This window comes from Hyla sarda, chromosome 1 (genome assembly GCF_029499605.1).
Source record: "Hyla sarda isolate aHylSar1 chromosome 1, aHylSar1.hap1, whole genome shotgun sequence".
NCBI classification, from domain to species: Eukaryota; Metazoa; Chordata; class Amphibia; order Anura; family Hylidae; genus Hyla; species Hyla sarda.
The window spans coordinates 294,354,564-294,375,003 of NC_079189.1; positions in this window are offsets into that span (position 1 = coordinate 294,354,564).

Below are 20,440 nucleotides of genomic sequence, written 5' to 3' on the forward strand. Positions count from 1 at the left end.
AAAGTACTTACCGGCTGGTGTTGTACACAAATCATTTTTAAAGGGGACCCCCGGGATCAAGCACGCGGCACCCCGTTTGTAATCAGTCCCCGGAGCGTGTTTGCTCCGGGTCTGATTGCCGACGACCACAAGGCCGGTGGCGTGTGACGTCATGCCTCCGCCCCCGTGTGACGTCACGCTCCGCAGGCAGACAAGTTCCAGGACGTGCACAGAGGAGTGGCTGAGGCCTAAATTCATCAGACAGAGGTCGCAGCAGACTAGGGGCAAGTGGCAGCAGGAGTTGCAGCAAGATGCCTGAGCTACCAGTATCAGCTAGCTGTCGTGTCTCGACCAGCAACCCATCTGCCGTCATCGATTGATTAACACAGTCATTCACTTCATCACAAGTTACATCTGACATCCCCAGTCAACAGTCGGTTGGTTCCTCAGACACAACCCTCAGTTGGCATGGCCTGGGAGCAGTCCCTGTCCTCCCATTGCCTCTGTACCATGCTGTTCCCTCCCCTACAGAAGTATCTTATGTTGTGGGTTCAGCTCCACTATTCACTGAGGACGATCTAATAGAGAAAAGTCATCAGCTACTGCCCAGGAGAGGAGCATGATCAACTAGAGGAGCTAGAGGGTTATGAGGAAGTTAAGACAGAGGACCCAGACACACCGTGGCAGCATGCAGTGAAGATGGAGTCGGGGAGTCCCTCTGAGTCACTTCGACAAATGGCACAATGCATGCTCAGTTGCTTGCATAGTGACCGCCGAATTGTCAACATTCTACAGCGGGAGAACTTCTGGCTCTCCACCTTATTGGACCCTTGTTACCAGCACAAAATGGGGGGCCTTTTTTACACCCACTGAGAGGGAGGACAAACTGACTACAGAGAGATCCTACGTAGTCAGTTGGCCAATGCCTATCGGCGCCATCATCCATCCACTAGCAGGTCTTACTCGTTAGGCCCTCTGCGCTCACCTTCCACTGATATGGCTGCTGGGGAGGGGTGGAGTGGCAGGAGCAGTACCAACTCCATCAGCAGCAGCCTGAGTCTGCAGTCTCTGATGAGTACCTTTCTTCACCCTCATAGTGAAGCAACTCATCAGCAGCAGGTAGTCATGGAGCAGGGCCTGAACCAGCAGGTGGTGGAATACCTTGACATGCCCATGCCAACAAACCTTGAAGATCCGCTGGACTTCTGGGCAGCCAAACTTGCAGAGTTTGCCCTGGAAAAGCTGTCCTGCCCGGCCAGAAGTGTGCCATCAGAGAGGGTATTTAGTGCGGCGGGGGCTATAGTCTCCCCAAGGAGAACTCGTATGTCCATGAAAAATGTGGAGAGACTGACCTTTGTGAAGATGAATCAGGCATGGATCAGCCAGGATTTCCACCCACCAATGCCAGATGCATCAGAGTAGATTGACCATAGTGCTACACCAACACGTCACAAATATGGATAGTGCCAAACAGATTTATGGCACTGCTCCCCATTTACAAACATTCCAGCCACCTTCATCACAGGGTACTGGTATAGCCACCCACTGCACTTTCAGGACTTTCAGGACTCCTGATGCTGCTGCCACCTCCAGGCTGTTTCATTCAGCCACTATTTTGTCTCCTTATGCTTCTGCCAACTCCAGGCTGTGCCATTCAGCCACTATATGGTCTCCTCATGCTTCGGCCAACTCCAGGCTGTACCGTTCAGACACTATATGCTCCTTATGCTTTCCTCACCTCCAGATTGTGTTATACAGCCAATATATTGTTTTCTGATACTGCTGGGACTGTCTTGAATATGAATTACAATTTTTTTATGGGAGCACTAGAAAACATACATGCTCAATAGAGATTTCAACATTGATTTTTTAATGTTAGGGGTTGTGAAGACCCCTTATGAACGCATCCTGCCGCCTGATCCAGGCTGTGTGTTTCAGGAACTACTTGGCTTACTGATGCTGCTGGGCCTGTGCATACATTTTTTGAGGTTAGCACTAGCTAACATACATCTTTGTTGTGGTTGGTGGTTTGAGGCAGAATTGGATTTGGCTCCAAAGGTTAGCAGTATTACTGGAGACCAAATGCATTCATAGCACCCCACAGACCAATGAATTTGTTAGGAATTTTGGAAGAGTTATATCCTAATATCCAATGCACAAATGAACACTACATACCCAAATACTGGCAGAAATAAAGATGTTTAATATACAACTAACTAAACACACTCTAAGAAAGGAAAAAGAGAAAAAGATTATAGCTGGAAACTTAAGTCTGCAGTGTAAGGAAACACATGTACAACAATTATAGCAGAAACACTATCTGTTGGCTATGTTACGCCTAGCGCTCCGGGTCCCCGCTCCTCCCCGGAGCGCGTACGGCGTCTCTCTCTCCGCAGCGCCCCGGTCGGTCCCGCTGACCGGGAGCGCTGCACTGTCATGGCCGTCGGGGATGCGATTCGCACAGCGGGACGCGCCCGCTCGCGAATCGCATCCCAGGTCACTTACCCGTTCCCGTCCCCTGCTGTCATGTGCTGGCGCGCGCGGCTCCGCTCTCTAGGGCGCGCGCGCGCCAGCTCCCTGAGACTTAAAGGGCCAGTGCACCAATGATTGGTGCCTGGCCCAATTAGCTTAATTGGCTTCCATCTGCTCCCTGCCTTTATCTGACCTCCTCCCATGCACTCCCTTGCCGGATCTTGTTGCCTTGTGCCAGTGAAAGCGTTTTGTGTGTCCAAAGCCTGTGTACCAGTACTTCTGCTATCCACCCTGACTACGAACCTTGCCGCCTGCCCCCGACCTTCTGCTACGTCCGACCTTGCTTCTGTCTACTCCCTTGTACCGCGCCTATCTTCAGCAGCCAGAGAGGTTGAGCCGTTGCTAGTGGATACGACCTGGTCACTACCGCCGCAGCAAGTCCATCCCGCTTTGCGGCGGGCTCTGGTGAAAACCAGTAGTGACTTAGAACCAGTCCACTAGCACGGTCCACGCCAATCCCTCTCTGGCACAGAGGATCCACCTCCTGCCAGCCGGCATCGTGACAGTAGATCCGGCCATGGATCCCGCTGAAGTTCCTCTGCCTGTTGTCGCCGACCTCCCCACACTGGTCGCCCAGCAAGCCCGACAGATTGCCCAACAAGATCACCAGCTGTCGTACTTGACCACCATGACTCAGCAACTCCAGTCGCAGCTACAGCAGATTCAGTCTCAGCTACAGCAGCAGCAACCATCTCCTCCGCCAGCTCCTGCACCTCTTCCGCAGCGAGTGGCCACTCCTAGCCTCCGCCTGTCCTTGCCGGACAAATTTAATGGGGACTCTAAGTTTTGCCGTGGCTTTCTTTCGCAATGTTCCCTGCATTTGGAGATGATGTCGGATCAGTTTCCTACTGAAAGGTCTAAGGTGGCTTTCGTAGTCAGCCTTCTGTCTGGAAAAGCCCTGTCATGGGCCACACCGCTCTGGGACCGCAATGACCCCGTCACTGCCTCTGTACACTCCTTCTTCTCGGAAATTCGAAGTGTCTTTGAGGAACCTGCCCGAGCCTCTTCTGCTGAGACTGCCCTGTTGAACCTGGTCCAGGGTAATTCTTCCGTTGGCGAGTACGCCATACAATTCCGTACTCTTGCTTCTGAACTTTCCTGGAATAATGAGGCCCTCTGCGCGACCTTTAAAAAAGGCCTATCCAGCAACATTAAAGATGTTCTGGCCGCACGAGATACTCCTACCAACCTGCATGAACTCATTCATCTAGCCACTCGCATTGACATGCGTTTTTCTGAGAGGCATCAAGAGCTCCGCCAGGAAAAAGACTTAGATCTCTGGACACCTCTCCCACAGTCTCCATTGCAATCTGCGCCTAGGCCTCCCGCCGAGGAGGCCATGCAAGTGGATCGGTCTCGCCTGACCCTGGAAGAGAGGAATCGCCGTAAGGAAGAGAATCTTTGTCTGTACTGTGCCAGTACCGAACATTTTTTGGTGGATTGCCCCATCCGTCCTCCACGTCTGGGAAACGCACGCTCGCACCCAGCTCTCGTGGGTGTGGCGTCTCTTGATGCTAAGTCGGCTTCTCCACGTCTCACGGTGCCTGTATGGATTTCTTCTTCAGCCAGCTCTTCCCTCTCAGCCGTGGCCTGCCTGGACTCTGGTGCCTCTGGGAATTTTATTCGGGAGTCCTTGGTGAATAAATTCCGCATCCCGGTGACCCGTCTTGTCAAGCCACTCCACATTTCCGCGGTCAACGGAGCCAGGTTGGATTGCACCGTGCGTTTCCGCACGAAGCCCCTCCTAATGTGCATCGGACCTCATCATGAGAAAATTGAGTTTTTGGTCCTCCCCAATTGCACTTCTGAAGTTCTCCTTGGACTACCCTGGCTTCTACACCATTCCCCAACCCTGGATTGGTCCACAGGGGAGATCAAGAGCTGGGGTACCTCTTGCTTCAAGGACTGCCTTAAACCGGTTACCAGTACTCCCTGCCGTGACCCTGTGGTTCCTCCTGTATCCGGTCTCCCTAGGGTCGTTATGGACTCTGCCCGCCTTAAGAAGTGCCTCTCCCCCCCTCCCAGTCCAGTCAGGCAAGCCTCGGTGCCTCCTCATGGCCCTCGTCCTGGTGTCACACTGCCCCGTGCCAGGCCTCGCCCTCTGCCCTCCCTCCCCATTCCCACTCCTGCTGTACTGCCTGCCGTTGAGGAATCCCTCCATCCTTTCCCGGTGTCCTCATCCCAGGGGAGGCAGTTACCGGACAAAGAGAAGGGGAGACCTAAGGGGGGGGTACTGTTACGCCTAGCGCTCCGGGTCCCCGCTCCTCCCCGGAGCGCGTACGGCGTCTCTCTCTCCGCAGCGCCCCGGTCGGTCCCGCTGACCGGGAGCGCTGCACTGTCATGGCCGTCGGGGATGCGATTCGCACAGCGGGACGCGCCCGCTCGCGAATCGCATCCCAGGTCACTTACCTGTTCCCGTCCCCTGCTGTCATGTGCTGGCGCGCGCGGCTCCGCTCTCTAGGGCGCGCGCGCGCCAGCTCCCTGAGACTTAAAGGGCCAGTGCACCAATGATTGGTGCCTGGCCCAATTAGCTTAATTGGCTTCCATCTGCTCCCTGCCTTTATCTGACCTCCTCCCATGCACTCCCTTGCCGGATCTTGTTGCCTTGTGCCAGTGAAAGCGTTTTGTGTGTCCAAAGCCTGTGTACCAGTACTTCTGCTATCCACCCTGACTACGAACCTTGCCGCCTGCCCCCGACCTTCTGCTACGTCCGACCTTGCTTCTGTCTACTCCCTTGTACCGCGCCTATCTTCAGCAGCCAGAGAGGTTGAGCCGTTGCTAGTGGATACGACCTGGTCACTACCGCCGCAGCAAGTCCATCCCGCTTTGCGGCGGGCTCTGGTGAAAACCAGTAGTGACTTAGAACCGGTCCACTAGCACGGTCCACGCCAATCCCTCTCTGGCACAGAGGATCCACCTCCTGCCAGCCGGCATCGTGACAGGCTATTTGGGTGGATTTTCCTTAATCTGTACAACTATTATATATAAAACACACAAAGATTATAATACTGAAAATACTTAGCTTTGAAGCACCCTTACAGCAAGTAAGAAAATGGAGAAGAGGCAGTGGACAAGTATCTGCATTCCTTCTGTTGATCAATAGCTCCCACCAGGAATTTGAATGGAAGGTGTGATGGTATGCTGTCCCAGAAGAGAAAGAGAGAGCTTCATTCGCCTTGCAATGCCTTTTATGTTGTTTTCTCCGCCCCTATCCAGCCCACAGGTGGTCTTTGACCAATGTTACAAAAGGCCCCTATAAGCATGCCTAGGAGACCCTCTTAAAGAAGATCCTCCATCTTGCCTTTGTTAAACTCCCTGCGGCTTTCTGGTACAGGACAACCAAAATAGACTGCCATAACATTCCACCTCTTGGTCCTATACCACAAAATCACATTAGAGTTGCTTGCCGGATCAGTAACCTTCTAAGTTCAGTATTCACAAGTTATTAAGTTTACAATAGGTATCCCTAGATTCTTGTTTTCAGCTGACATAGATCATGGTTTATGTCGCCCTCATAGTTTACGATGTAGCTGTAGTATGGACTCTACTGTTGGCAGTAAAGGGATAATCTAGGGCTTAGGCTATTGATGGAGCTACGGTCCTCATTTGTAGCTTCTCTTGAGACAGTTTATTTAAAGCATCCTTTGTGGTGTCCAAAATGTTGGAGGGAATCCTTTGGTTCTGGGTTCTTCTGTCACGCGATGTCATCCAAACCCAGTCTTGACGACTTGATCCTTGTCACCTTTCAACCACGGGATGCAGAGGAATGGGTAGCCTTCTTCACTCCATTAGAAGCATTGGTCATCTGGTCATCTGTTTGTGGTGAGCTTGGATTCTTCTGATTGGAGGTCCATGGGTTGAGCGGGGTTACACTGCCACTAATCTGCTGAATGGAAAATAAACAGGTTTAGAGTCACTTTCCAACAATACAATTTTAGTATTCCCAGGCCCATCAGAGATTCTCTTCTGCCTGTGCTGATCAGTGAACCTTGGTAAAACCGAACACTAGACACAGTTGAACTCCACTCTGTGTATCCATACTCACTTTCCCAGCATTATTCCAACCATTGCTAACTAATTTGTGAGTGTGAGTGTTACCTCAGTCCCTCTAGGCATATTGCCTTCTAGTGGAAGGATTGCTTTTGCTAAACCTCCCTCATCTCTTGAAAAATCAAAGTGGTTAGTTAGTTTACTACTAATCTGTTTTCCCCACCAATTTGGGGAGGATTCTATAAATGTCAAACTAAACTAACAAAAGTATTGTCATTTATACATGTAAGCCTATGGTATGGCCCTAGTGGCCAGAAAAGAAAGTTTAGCTGCACACAGTCCATATCTTTTTTCTGAAAGACAAAACAAGTGAAACATTATTTACATGCAAAAGGAAGGTGGCAATTTTGTACTCGTTAGTCTCCCTTCCCCCGTTTTCTAAACATGCAGATACCAAAGTATCTACCTTTACTGGAATAGCTTGGGTGACTTTTGCCTGATCAACAGGGGGCATGGAAGTTTCTGCCTGTATATACGGTTTCTGTAATTCTGTAAGAGTATTGTTACCTGTGCACATAACTCCCTAAGCTTACCTTGAACCTGTTGTAGGAACATGTATTTTGTAGTGTCATCTTTCATGGGAATAGACAAGTGAGGTTTATTGCGGAAGCTGAGCGTTTTCTCTGGAAAACTTTGCTTGGAGGAAGAATGTATATTTCTGGATTTACCTGGTTCCCTCTGTGTCATGTTTCCAGTAGAATAGCAACTTGTGGAGATATGGCCACTATGACCACACCTATTACATTTAGCTGAAGAGTATTTAGTTTTGTTACCATGTGCTTTACAGTATCTAGCAATATGGCCTACAACACCACATGCAAAACAAGTCTTTAACATTTTAGCTGTATATGCTTTCTTGGTGTCATCCCTAATAGATGATTTATACAGTTTCACTGCTAAAGAAACACTTCTAACAACTCCTAATCTGCTCCAATTCGCTTTGTACTTTACATTGTTGCTATTCAATTTCTGTAATTCAAAACCAGCACTGGGAACTTCTACAATCTCACTCTCTAGCGCCCCCTTATTTGCGCTTGATGAAACACAGACCTTTTCAGAGGGTAAATCTGCTGTGGAATGTGGCTGTGAATTATGGGAAGAGGCCACATGTTGCGGTTCTAAAGGTGATAATCCTGTCCGCAGCTCCACTTATTGTGGACAATCCTGCATGCTACACCAATTGTGATTTTAGAATTAGAGTAAAACAAACATGCCACTCCCCCGACCATGTGCTCTCTTTGTTGGAGTCAAAATGGCACCAACTATATGAAAACGGAAGCAGGAAGTTCAGGCTAAATTTATAGGTCCTAAATATGTTTGTAAAACACCCAGAAACACTGATTAAGTTTTGTACAACTATGAAATAATTGTACAAGGTATTTTGGCAGAAATGTCTTGTACCGGCAGTGTATACCACCAAATTAACTGTCACTCGGTAACCAGCAAAGTTAATAACATTTAATAAAAACATTAATTAGCTAAACCAAATAAGACATACATACAAGCATTAATACAATAGTACATACTCTATGTTTAGCAAACTAGCAGGAATCTACCCAAGTGATACATGAATATTTAGTGTAGAAATGATACAATCAATATACTTATCCATCCCAGGCTAAGGAGCAGGATGCTCCTCTCTCAACGAAATTCCCAAGCAAAAGAGGACCAAAGGCTATGTGGTTTCCTGTGATATCCCCTAATGCCCCACCCCTTTGGCCTACTCTCCTCACATAACCTGGAAAAACAGGTTCTTTAGCCCCGCCCACTGTGGCTGTGGCTAAAACAAGCTAAAACCGTGGGGGCAGGGAAATGTATACTGCATGGAAACAATGGATGTAAAAACACATAATTTCAGTGTCCATAACACCACACCAGATACCATTTTGGGGAACTCGCTTTTCATACCAGTCTCTAATTGTGACCTAGTAGCAATCTCATTCCTCAACTCATGGATCTCAGCATAAGACTGAGCCAGTTTATCAGTTTCTATACATTGGTTTTCCCATTCCAGTAACTCTGATTCCAGCATGCGTATCTGCCTATCTCTATCAAGGATACTCTGTGTTTTTGTCTGCAACTCTTCCTCAAGTGCCTCATTTCTCTGCACCTCAAATTTTAAGGCATGTAAAAGAATCCAACCAACTTCAGCCGCAGCTCGGTTCTCATTTTTGGGATAAACCCCTAAATTCAACATTAATGCCATACCTCCTATTTATTTTCCCACCTCTTGATACACGGGGAAATTAAAATGTATAAGCTCATCCACTATGGCATTCCATCTGCCCATAGTGGTAGCCCAATGTGGTACAGCCCAAAATTTGGGCCTTCTATCCTCCATCAATGCACTCAACTTCTTCTGAACAACAGAATCTCAAACACAATCAGATGGCGGGACAATCACACGTGTTTGCAGTAAGCCTAACTAGTATATATTGTATCACTAACACATACACAAACAGGCTACACTAGGGTATCTCGTACAAACACTTGTGTGTATGCCCTCCCACACTAGAGAATATAGTGGAGAGTTATAGCACAACTGAGGTACAATCACAATCTTGTAACACGTACAATAGGAGACTTTCTATATGCTTTACAATCTGTGTATAATAACTATCATGTATGCAATACAAACAACATTTACCTAGAAAAGCAATGTTATTGATTACCAGTGACAATCACTAATGCAATACAAGATACCCTTAAAAAAAGGAACACAAAGCAATTAACCTATTGTATCATACAACAAAATCTGTAAGAGCTTCCTCCTGTCCAAGGCAATAATCCTTAGGTCACAATTTATGAATAAGTCTCTTGTACACTCACTCAATTACACTGGGAACATATGCTAATTTTATCAAAAAGAAACACAAAATTAGGAAAGTAATTAAACTATTATTGTCAATTTGGTTATCAACTGCCAATACTCAATTTCCGGCAAAATCCTGCCCGACTACGCCATTTGTTGTGGTTCTAGGGTGATAATCCTGTCTGCAGCTCCATTTATTGTGAAAAATCCTGCTGACTACACCAATTATGATTTTAGAATTAAAGTAAAACAAACATTCCCCTCCCCCGACCATGTGCTTTCTTTGTTAGAGTCCCCAAAATTCCCACTAACTATATGAAACGGAAGCAGGAAGTACAGGCTAAATTTATAGGGCCTAAATATGTTTGTAAAAACCTAGGGACACTGATTAAGTTTTGTACAACTATGAAATAATTGTACAAGGTATTTTGGCAGAAATGTCTTGTACCAGCAGTGTATCCCACCAAATCAACAATCACTCGGTAACCGGCAAAGTTGATAACATTTAATAAAACATTAATTAGCTAAACCAAATAAGACATACATACAAGCATTAATACATTAGTACATACTCTATGTTTAGCAAACTAGCATGAATCTACCCAACTGGTACAGCAGGAAAAAGATGACCTTTAGCCAGGCGCTCGGGGGTCCAAAGGATGTCACAACCAAATCATGGGAGTGAATAAAGGTTCAAACTTTATTGGTAGGTAACAACAATGCGTTTCGGGGTTAGGATACAGATTAAGACTAATCTGTCAATCTGAAGAAGGGGTATGCTAACCCCGAAATGCGTTGTTGTTACCTACCAATAAAGTTTGAACCTTTATTCACTCCCATGATTTGGTTGTGACATCCTTTGGACCCCCGAGCGCCTGGCTAAAGGTCATCTTTTTCCTGCTGTACCAGTTCCATTTCAGGGTTTCCTTTGGGACTATCGTGTGACCCGCGGGCCTGCACGGACTCCTACATCACTACTATATGCTATATGCATATTTAATATACGCTCCAGGTGAGTGGCCAACCATTAGACCCCTGACCTGTCCCCACTTTCTGTGGGGTGCTACTTGCCACCTAGGGTAATGCACTAGGCACCTTCCTGGGCCCTCTCTTTTTTCTTTATTCACTGAATCTACCCAAGTGATACATGAATGGTTAGTGTAGAAATGATACAATCAATATACTTATCCATCCCAGGCTAATGAGCAGAAGATGCTCCCTTCTTCAAGGAAGAACCAAAGGAAAAGAGACAGAGGGCCATATGTTTTCCAGTAAAATCCCTTAATGCCCCATCCATTTGGCTTAGTGTCCCCCTACTCTCCTCACTTAACGTGGAAAAACAGGTTATTTAGCCACGCCTACTATGGCTTGGTTTGAAACTAAGCTTTAGACTGTGGGAGAAGGGAAATGTATATACTACATGGGATATAATGGAAGTAAAAACACATAATTTAAATATCCATAACATTCCACCTCTTGCTTTTACACCGTAATTTACCAATGTTAGGTGATTCCCTAAATTCCATGTCTGCTAGTTTATTAAACATACAACATGTATATCTCCATACTTTCTGGTACAGGACCACCAAAATAGACTGGCATAACAATCTTCTATACAGATTTCAATATTCACCTTTTCATGTTATGGGGTTATTAGGCCCCTTGTGTACTTCTGCTGCTGCCTGATCCAAGCTGGGTGTTTCAGCAACTATATGGTTTAGTGATGCTGCTGGGCCTGTGCCTAAACTTTTTTGATGTTAGCATTAGCTAACATACATCTTCTATACAGATTTCAATATTAACATTTTAATGTTAGGGGTTGTGAAGCCCTCTTGTAAACTCATGCTGATGCCTGCTCCAGGCTGTGTGTTTCAGGAACTACTGTGCTCAGTGATGCTGCTGGGCTTGGGCCTTAAATTCTTTGATGATAGCACGAGGTAACATACCTCTCCAATAGAGATTTCAACATTGATCTTTCAATCTTAGGGGTTATGAAACCCTCTTATGTACTGCTTATTCCTGCTCCTGACTGTGTGTCTCAGGAATTACTTGGCTTAGTGATGCTGCTGGGCTTGGGCCTTACATTTTTGGATGTTGGCACTAGCTTACATACATGCTTAATTGAGATTTCAACATTGTTCTTTCAATGTAAGGAGTAATGAAACCCTCTTGCGTACTACTAATGCCTGGTCCTGACTGTGTGTTTCAAGAACTACTTGGCTTACTGATGCTGCTGGGCTTGGGCCTTAAATTTTTGGATGTTAGCACTAGCTTACATACATGCTTCATTAAGATTTCAACGTTTATCTTTCAATCTTAGGGGTTATGAAACCCTCTTGTATACACCTGCTGCTGACTGCTCCTGTATGTGTCATTCAGCAACTACATGGTTTAGTGGTGCTGCTGGGCTTGGGCCTTACATTTTTGGATGGTAGCACAAGCTAACATGCATCTTGTTAAAGCATGCTCTTCGGTCCCTGTCCCCGGACCGGAGCGTCCGCCCCCTCGGCCTTCTGCCCCGGGATCACACTGACCGGGAGCCCGGGTTCCCTTGTGTCGGGGACGCGGCTGCCGTGACGGCTGGCCCCCGTTCACGCGCCGCTTCCCAGCTCCACTCACCTGTCTCCCCGCTCCTTGTGCCGTCCTTCTCTGCCTCCCGGCGCGCGCGGCCCCTTCAGTAAATTTAAAGGGCCAGCGCACCGGTAATTGGTGCGCTGCTTCCTCACTTCCCCTGCCTTCCCTATAAAAGGCACCTGCCCCTTCCTGCTGTTGCTGGATCTTTGTGCCCTAGTGCCTCTGAGAAAGCGTTCCTATAGTGTGTATTGCCTTGCCTGTTGCCGAACCCGTTGCTACCGCCTACTCGCCTGTGAACCCTTGCCGCCTGCCCTGACCTCTGCTACGTCCGACTACGCTCCTGCCTGCTCCCTGTGTACCACGCCATATAAGCTGCCTGAGAGGTTGAGTTGCTACTGGAGGATACGACCTGGTGGTTACCGCCGCAGCAAGACCATCCCGCCTTGCGGCGGGCTCTGGTGAAAACCAGTAACCACTTAGAACCGGTCCTCTGGTACAACCCGCGCCATCGCCTCTCAAGTCCAGAGGATCCACTACCAGTCCAGCCGGTTCGTGACACATCTTCAATAGAGATTTCAACATTCACCTTTTAATGTTAAAGGTTGTGAACCCCTCTTGTGTACTCATGCTGCTGCCTGCTCCTGTACGTGTCATATAGCAACTACATTGTTTAGTGACGCTGCTGTGCCTAGGACATTACCTATATATGTTTATGGTAGCACTAGGTACCATACATCTTCAATTGAAATTCAAAATTCATCTTTTATTATTAGAGATTGTTAGGCCCTATTGTCTCCTCATCTGCCGCCAACTCCATAGTGTCATTCAGACACTATATGGTCTCCTCATGCTTCAGCCACCTCCAGGCTGTGTCATTCAGCCACTATATGGTCTCCATATATTGACTGTGTATTGTAGGAAACATGTGGCTATCCTCGAGTTACTCTCCCAGCATTATTGCCATGTTGATACCAGACCAGTAATAAAAGGAATATTGCCATGGACTAGCAGAAACAGGGAACTGTGGATACTGACCACCGGCTGTTGGAATTGACTGACTATCCCAGGTGGAAGATTTACCATTTTGAAGCTCCTCAGTTCCAGTAGTCTTTACGTCATTCATTCTTTGTTGTGGTTATTCAGTTGCAGAATTAAGTTGTATCATGTTTTCCTGTTCCTCTGATGAGCTTATGTCCCTGGAACACACAATAATCATATTGTCTTCTATTGAAGGATCCTTTTCTTCAGAGAACCTATGTATCATTTTATTATTTTGAATGTCAGGTGGTATTCTGACAATTTCTGATTATAAAGGAATTGTGTAATCTGGGACACAGGTAAAAATAAGTATTTTTAAGCGTACTGTAGCCCATTTTTCTGCCCTCATAAGTGCATACCACATACCTACATCTAAGTAGTGTACTATTTTGTACCTGTTAATCTGTCAAGGGTCTATATACTGTGAAAGGACAGCCAAAAGTACACACCTGCTGCTGTTTTAGACAAATACTGTTTTAAGCGAAGTGAAGCGTATTGTACTCCCCTTATATATGCAATAAGTATGTCAGGCAGAGTAGTGAAATTGCAATTACAAAATCCATTATATCAATTTCAAAATCTTAAATTTTAATTTAAAAATCATAGATTTCAACTTCAGGCTGTGCCATTCAGACACTATATGGTCTCCTCATGCTTCAGCCAACTCCAGGCTGTGTCATTCAGCCAATATATGGTTTACTGATTCTGCCGGGCCTGGGCATAAAACATGTTGTTATCTTAGCACTACCTACCAAAAAGCTTTAGTTTAAATTTCTAACTTTGTCATTTTTTTCTTAGGGATTGTGAAGCCCTGGGGTCTCCTCATGCTTCAGCCAACTCCAGGCTGTGTCATTCAGGCAATATATGGTTTACTGATGCTGCTGAGCCCGGGAATAAAAAATGTTGTTATAGTAGCACTAGCTACCCAAAATCTTCAGTTAAAATTTCAAACTTTGTCCCTGGGGTCTCATCATGCTTCAACCAACTACAGGCTGTGCCATTCAGACACTATATGGTCTCCTCCTACTGATGCCACCTCCAGGCTCTGTCATTGTGCTGTCATGTGACATGTGACTCCTTGTTAGATTAGGTCCTTTGTACCTACACAACGGGCCCTGGGGCACTAAAACTTGGGAGTTAAAAGTTCCATTTCAAAATCCTCAATTTCAATATCTTTGATTTCTATTTAAAATTCTTATATTTCAATGGTCTCCTCAGGCTTCAGCCAACTCCAGGCTGTGCCATTCAGGCAATATATGGTTTACTGAGGCTGCTGGGCCTGGGTCTGGGAATAACATTTTAGTTATGGTAGCACTAGCTACCCAAAATCATCGGTTTAAATTTCAGAATTCATCTTGAAATCTTAGGAATTTGTGAAGGCCTAGTGTCTATTCATGCCGCTGCCAACTCCTGGATGTGCCATTCAGAAACTATATGGTCTCCTCATGCTTCAGCCAACTCCAGGCAGTGCCATTCAGGCAATATATGGTTTACTGATGCTGCTGGGACTGGGTCTGGGAATAAAAAATTTGTTATGGTATCACTAGCTACCCAAAATCTTCGGTTTAAAATTCAAACTTCGTCTTTTTTTCTTAGGGATTGTGAAGGCCTAGTATCTACTCATGCTGCTGCCAACTCCTGGCTGTTCCATTCAGACACTTTATGGTCTCCTCATGCTGCCAACACCTCCACGCTGTGTCATTCAGCCAGTATATGGTCTCCTCATGCTGCCAACACCTCCACGCTATGTCATTCAGCCACTACATGGTCTCCTCATGTTGTCAACACCTCCAAGCTGTGTCATCCAGCCACTATATGGTCTCCTCATGCTGCCGCCACCTCCACGCTGTGTCATTCAGCCACTATATGGTCTCCTCATGCTGCGAACACCTTCACGCTGTGTCATTCAGCTACTATATGGTCTCCTCATTCTGCCGCCACCTCCACGCTGTGTCTTTCAGCCGCTATATGGTCTCCTCATGCTTCAGCCTCATCCAAGCTGTGTCATTCAGCCACTATATGGTCTCCTCATGCTGCGAACACCTCCACGCTGTGTCATTCAGCCAATATATGGTCTCCTCATGCTTCAGCCTCATCCAAGCTGTGTCATCCAGCCACTATATGGTCTCCTTATGCTGCCGCCACCTCCACACTGTGTCATTCAGCCACTACATGGTCTCCTCATGCTGCCAACATCTCCACGCTGTGTCATTCAGTCACAATTTGGTCTCCAAATGCGCATCGCAGTACGGACAGTACGGGCAGTGCCGGGCAAGGAAGAAGGAGTGTGTCCGACCGCAGCATGACTCCTAACACAATATCATGTGTAAAATTGAAACAACACAATGTAACTCCAAGTCAATCACACTTCTGTGAAATCACACTGTCCACTCAGGAAGCAACACTGATTGACATTCAATTTCACATGCTATTGTGCAAATGGAACAGACAATAGGTGGAAATTATAGTCAATTAGCAACAGGGCCGGCCTTAGGGGTGTGCGCGCTGTGCGGCCGCACAAGGCACCATAGCAACAGGGGCTCTGGGCGGTCGACACAGCTCGCACCAGGAAAATGTAATTTGTATTGCCTAACGTCCAGTTCCGGTGTGAGGTGCGGGCAGGTAACTTCTTCAGACATTCAGCGCTGCTTCGGGCAAGCAGTGCTAAATGCCGGTGTAATGAAGAAAACTGTGCCCTGTAGCGGAATGTGACCCTCCGCACAGGGACACTCATTCCATTCCCACTACCCTCCCTCAACTGTGTCCGTATGCGGAGGGTCACATTGCGCTTTAGGGCACAGTTTCTTCATTACACAGGGAGGTTTCACTTACTCCACCCTCCTCCGCGTCTCTGGTTGGCTGGCCGGCCCGAGTCCGAAGAGGGATGTCGCACATGTGACGTCCCTCCGCAGACCCGCACAGGAGGACGTCAGTGACGTCACTCGTCAGGCCGAGCCGGAGAGGAGAATGCAGCGCAGGTCAGGTAAGCGTGTCTATATTTGTGTGCATGTGTGTGAGCATGTGTGTGTGTGTGGGTGTCTGTGTGTGTGCGCATGTGTGGGTGTCTGTGTGTGTGTGTGTGTGAGTCCGTGGGGGGGGAACCTGCTTCTACCTAATGTGGGGAACCTGCTTCTATATAATGTGGTGAGCCTGCTACTACCTAATGTGAGGAACCTGCTACAACCTAATGTGGGGAACCTGTTTCTACCTAATGTGGGGAACCTGCTACTACCTAATGTGGGGAACCTTAGGTAGAGAGGAGAGACAGCACCGATCCAATCAGCATGTGCAGGTGATCATCCGGGAATGCCAACCCGGAAAGGCATACAGAAGTTCAGGGTGGATACAGCACCAAATAGCTGAGGACTCAGGTTAGTAGATGGAACAAGACTTTATTTGCCATCCATGTGCAACGTTTTGGCAATAAACTGCCTTTTTCAAGCATGCTTGAATAATGTGGGGAACCTGCTTCTACCTAATATGGGGAACCTGCTACTATCTAAAGTGGGGAACCTGCTTCTACCTAATGTGGGGAACCTGCTACTACCTAATGTGGGGAACCTGCTACTACCTAATGTGGGGAACCTGCTACTACCTAATGTGGGGAACCTGCTTCTACCTAATGTGGGGAACCTGCTACTACTACCGAATGTGGGGAACCTGCTCCTACCTAATGTGGGGAACCTGCTACTACCTAATGTGGGGAACCTGCTACTACCTAATGTGCGGAACCTGCTTCTACCTAATGTGGGGAACCTGCTTCTACCTAATATGGGGAACCTGCTACTATCTAAAGTGGGGAACCTGCTTCTACCTAATGTGGGGAACCTGCTACTACCTAATGTGGGGAACCTGCTACTACCTAATGTGGGGAACCTGCTACTACCTAATGTGGGGAACCTGCTTCTACCTAATGTGGGGAACCTGCTACTACTACCGAATGTGGGGAACCTGCTCCTACCTAATGTGGGGAACCTGCTACTACCTAATGTGGGGAACCTGCTACTACCTAATGTGCGGAACCTGCTTCTACCTAATGTGGGGAACCTGCAACTACCTAATGTGGGGAACCTGCTTCTACCTAATGTGGGGAACCTGCTTCTACCTAATGTGGGGAACCTCTTCTAACTAATGTGGGGAACCTGCTTCTACCTAATGTGGGGTACCTGCTGCTACCTAATGTGGGGAACCTGCTTCTACCTAATGTGGGGAACCTGCTTCTATGTAATGTGGGGAGCCTGCTTCTACCTAATGTGGGGAGCCTGCTACTACCTAATGTGGGGAACCTGCTACTACCTAATGTGGGGAACCTGCTACTACCTAATGTGGGGAACCTGCTACTACCTAATGTGGGGAACCTGCTTCTACCTAATGTGGGGAACCTGCTTCTACCTAATGTGGGGAACCTGCTACTACCTAATGTGGGGAACCTGCTACTACCTAATGTGGGGAACCGTCTACTACCTAATGTGGGGAACCTGCTTCTACCTAATGTGGGGAGCCTGCTACTACCTAATGTGCGGAACCTGCTTCTACCTAATGTGGGGAACCTGCTTCTACCTAATATGGGGAACCTGCTACTATCTAAAGTGGGGAACCTGCTTCTACCTAATGTGGGGAACCTGCTACTACCTAATGTGGGGAACCTGCTACTACCTAATGTGGGGAACCTGCTACTACCTAATGTGGGGAACCTGCTTCTACCTAATGTGGGGAACCTGCTACTACTACCGAATGTGGGGAACCTGCTCCTACCTAATGTGGGGAACCTGCTACTACCTAATGTGGGGAACCTGCTACTACCTAATGTGCGGAACCTGCTTCTACCTAATGTGGGGAACCTGCAACTACCTAATGTGGGGAACCTGCTTCTACCTAATGTGGGGAACCTGCTTCTACCTAATGTGGGGAACCTCTTCTAACTAATGTGGGGAACCTGCTTCTACCTAATGTGGGGTACCTGCTGCTACCTAATGTGGGGAACCTGCTTCTACCTAATGTGGGGAACCTGCTTCTATGTAATGTGGGGAGCCTGCTTCTACCTAATGTGGGGAGCCTGCTACTACCTAATGTGGGGAACCTGCTACTACCTAATGTGGGGAACCTGCTACTACCTAATGTGGGGAACCTGCTTCTACCTAATGTGGGGAACCTGCTTCTACCTAATGTGGGGAACCTGCTACTACCTAATGTGGGGAACCTGCTACTACCTAATGTGGGGAGCCTGCTTCTACCTAATGTGGGGAACCTGCTACTACCTAATGTGGGGAACCTGCTACTACCTAATGTGGGGAACCTGCTACTACCTAATGTGGGGAACCTGCTACTACCTAATGTGGGGAACCTGCTACTACCTAATGTGGGGAACCGTCTACTACCTAATGTGGGGAACCTGCTTCTACCTAATGTGGGGAACCTGCTTCTACCTAATGTGGGGAGCCTGCTTCTACCTAATGTGGGGAACCTGCTTCTACCTAATGTGGGGAACCTGCTACTACCTAATGTGGGGAACCTGCTACTACCTAATGTGGGGAACCTGCTACTACCTAATGTGGGGAACCTGCTACTACCTAATGTGGGGAACCTGCTTCTACCTAATGTGGGGAACCTGCTTCTACCTAATGTGGGGAACCTGCTTCTAACTAATGTGGGGAACCTGCTTCTACCTAATGTGGGGAACCTGCTACTACCTAATGTGGGGAACCTGCTTCTACCTAATGTGGGGAACCTGCTACTACTACCGAATGTGGGGAACCTGCTCCTACCTAATGTGGGGAACCTGCTACTACCTAATGTGGGGAACCTGCTACTACCTAATGTGCGGAACCTGCTTCTACCTAATGTGGGGAACCTGCAACTACCTAATGTGGGGAACCTGCTTCTACCTAATGTGGGGAACCTGCTTCTACCTAATGTGGGGAACCTCTTCTAACTAATGTGGGGAACCTGCTTCTACCTAATGTGGGGTACCTGCTGCTACCTAATGTGGGGAACCTGCTTCTACCTAATGTGGGGAACCTGCTTCTACGTAATGTGGGGAGCCTGCTTCTACCTAATGTGGGGAGCCTGCTACTACCTAATGTGGGGAACCTGCTACTACCTAATGTGGGGAACCTGCTACTACCTAATGTGGGGAACCTGCTACTACCTAATGTGGGGAACCTGCTTCTACCTAATGTGGGGAACCTGCTTCTACCTAATGTGGGGAACCTGCTACTACCTAATGTGGGGAACCTGCTACTACCTAATGTGGGGAACCGTCTACTACCTAATGTGGGGAACCTGCTTCTACCTAATGTGGGGAGCCTGCTTCTACCTAATGTGGGGAACCTGCTACTACCTAATGTGGGGAACCTGCTACTACCTAATGTGGGGAACCTGCTACTACCTAATGTGGGGAACCTGCTACTACCTAATGTGGGGAACCTGCTACTACCTAATGTGGGGAACCGTCTACTACCTAATGTGGGGAACCTGCTTCTACCTAATGTGGGGAGCCTGCTTCTACCTAATGTGGGGAACCTGCTACTACCTAATGTGGGGAACCTGCTACTACCTAATGTGGGGAACCTGCTACTACCTAATGTGGGGAACCTGCTTCTACCTAATGTGGGGAACCTGCTTCTACCTAATGTGGGGAACCTGCTTCTAACTAATGTGGGGAACCTGCTTCTACCTAATGTGGGGTACCTGCTGCTACCTAATGTGGGGAACCTGCTTCTACCTAATGTGGGGAGCCTGCTTCTACCTAATGTGGGGAACCTGCTACTACCTAATGTGGGGAGCCTGCTTCTACCTAATGTGGGGAACCTGCTACTACCTAATGTGGGGAACCTGCTACTACCTAATGTGGGGAACCTGCTACTACCTAACGTGGGAACCTACTTCTACCTAATTTGGGGAACCTGCTTCTACCTAATGTGGGGAACCTGCTACTACCTAATTTGTAGGTACAAGACAAGGCTTCAGTATAGGGTTCAGGAGTACATCGGCGCTGAACGGACCCAGGACACAGCAGGTAAGAAAGTAAAATCCAATTTATTTGATGCAACGCGTTTCCCTGCGCAAGCACAGATTCATCAGGCATCACAATGCCTGATGAATCTGTGCTTGCGCAGGGAAACGCGTTGCATCAAATAAATTGGATTTTACTTTCTTACCTGCTGTGTCCTGTGTCCGTTCAGCGCCGATGTACTCCTGCACCCTATACTGAAGCCTTGTCTTGTACCTATACGTTGTGGAATCCACACCAGGAGGGCCGCAGATGGACCATTGTATCCAAGCGATTTCCATTGTTGTGTATGAGGCTACACAACCACCCAGGGTGAGCAGTTTAAAATTAGCTTTTACTCTCCGCTCCCCCCATCTCTGGTGGTATTACCCTATGGAGCGCCTTCTCTCCTGTTTTTAGAACTACCTAATTTGGGGAACTATACTGCACCTAATGTGGGGGAA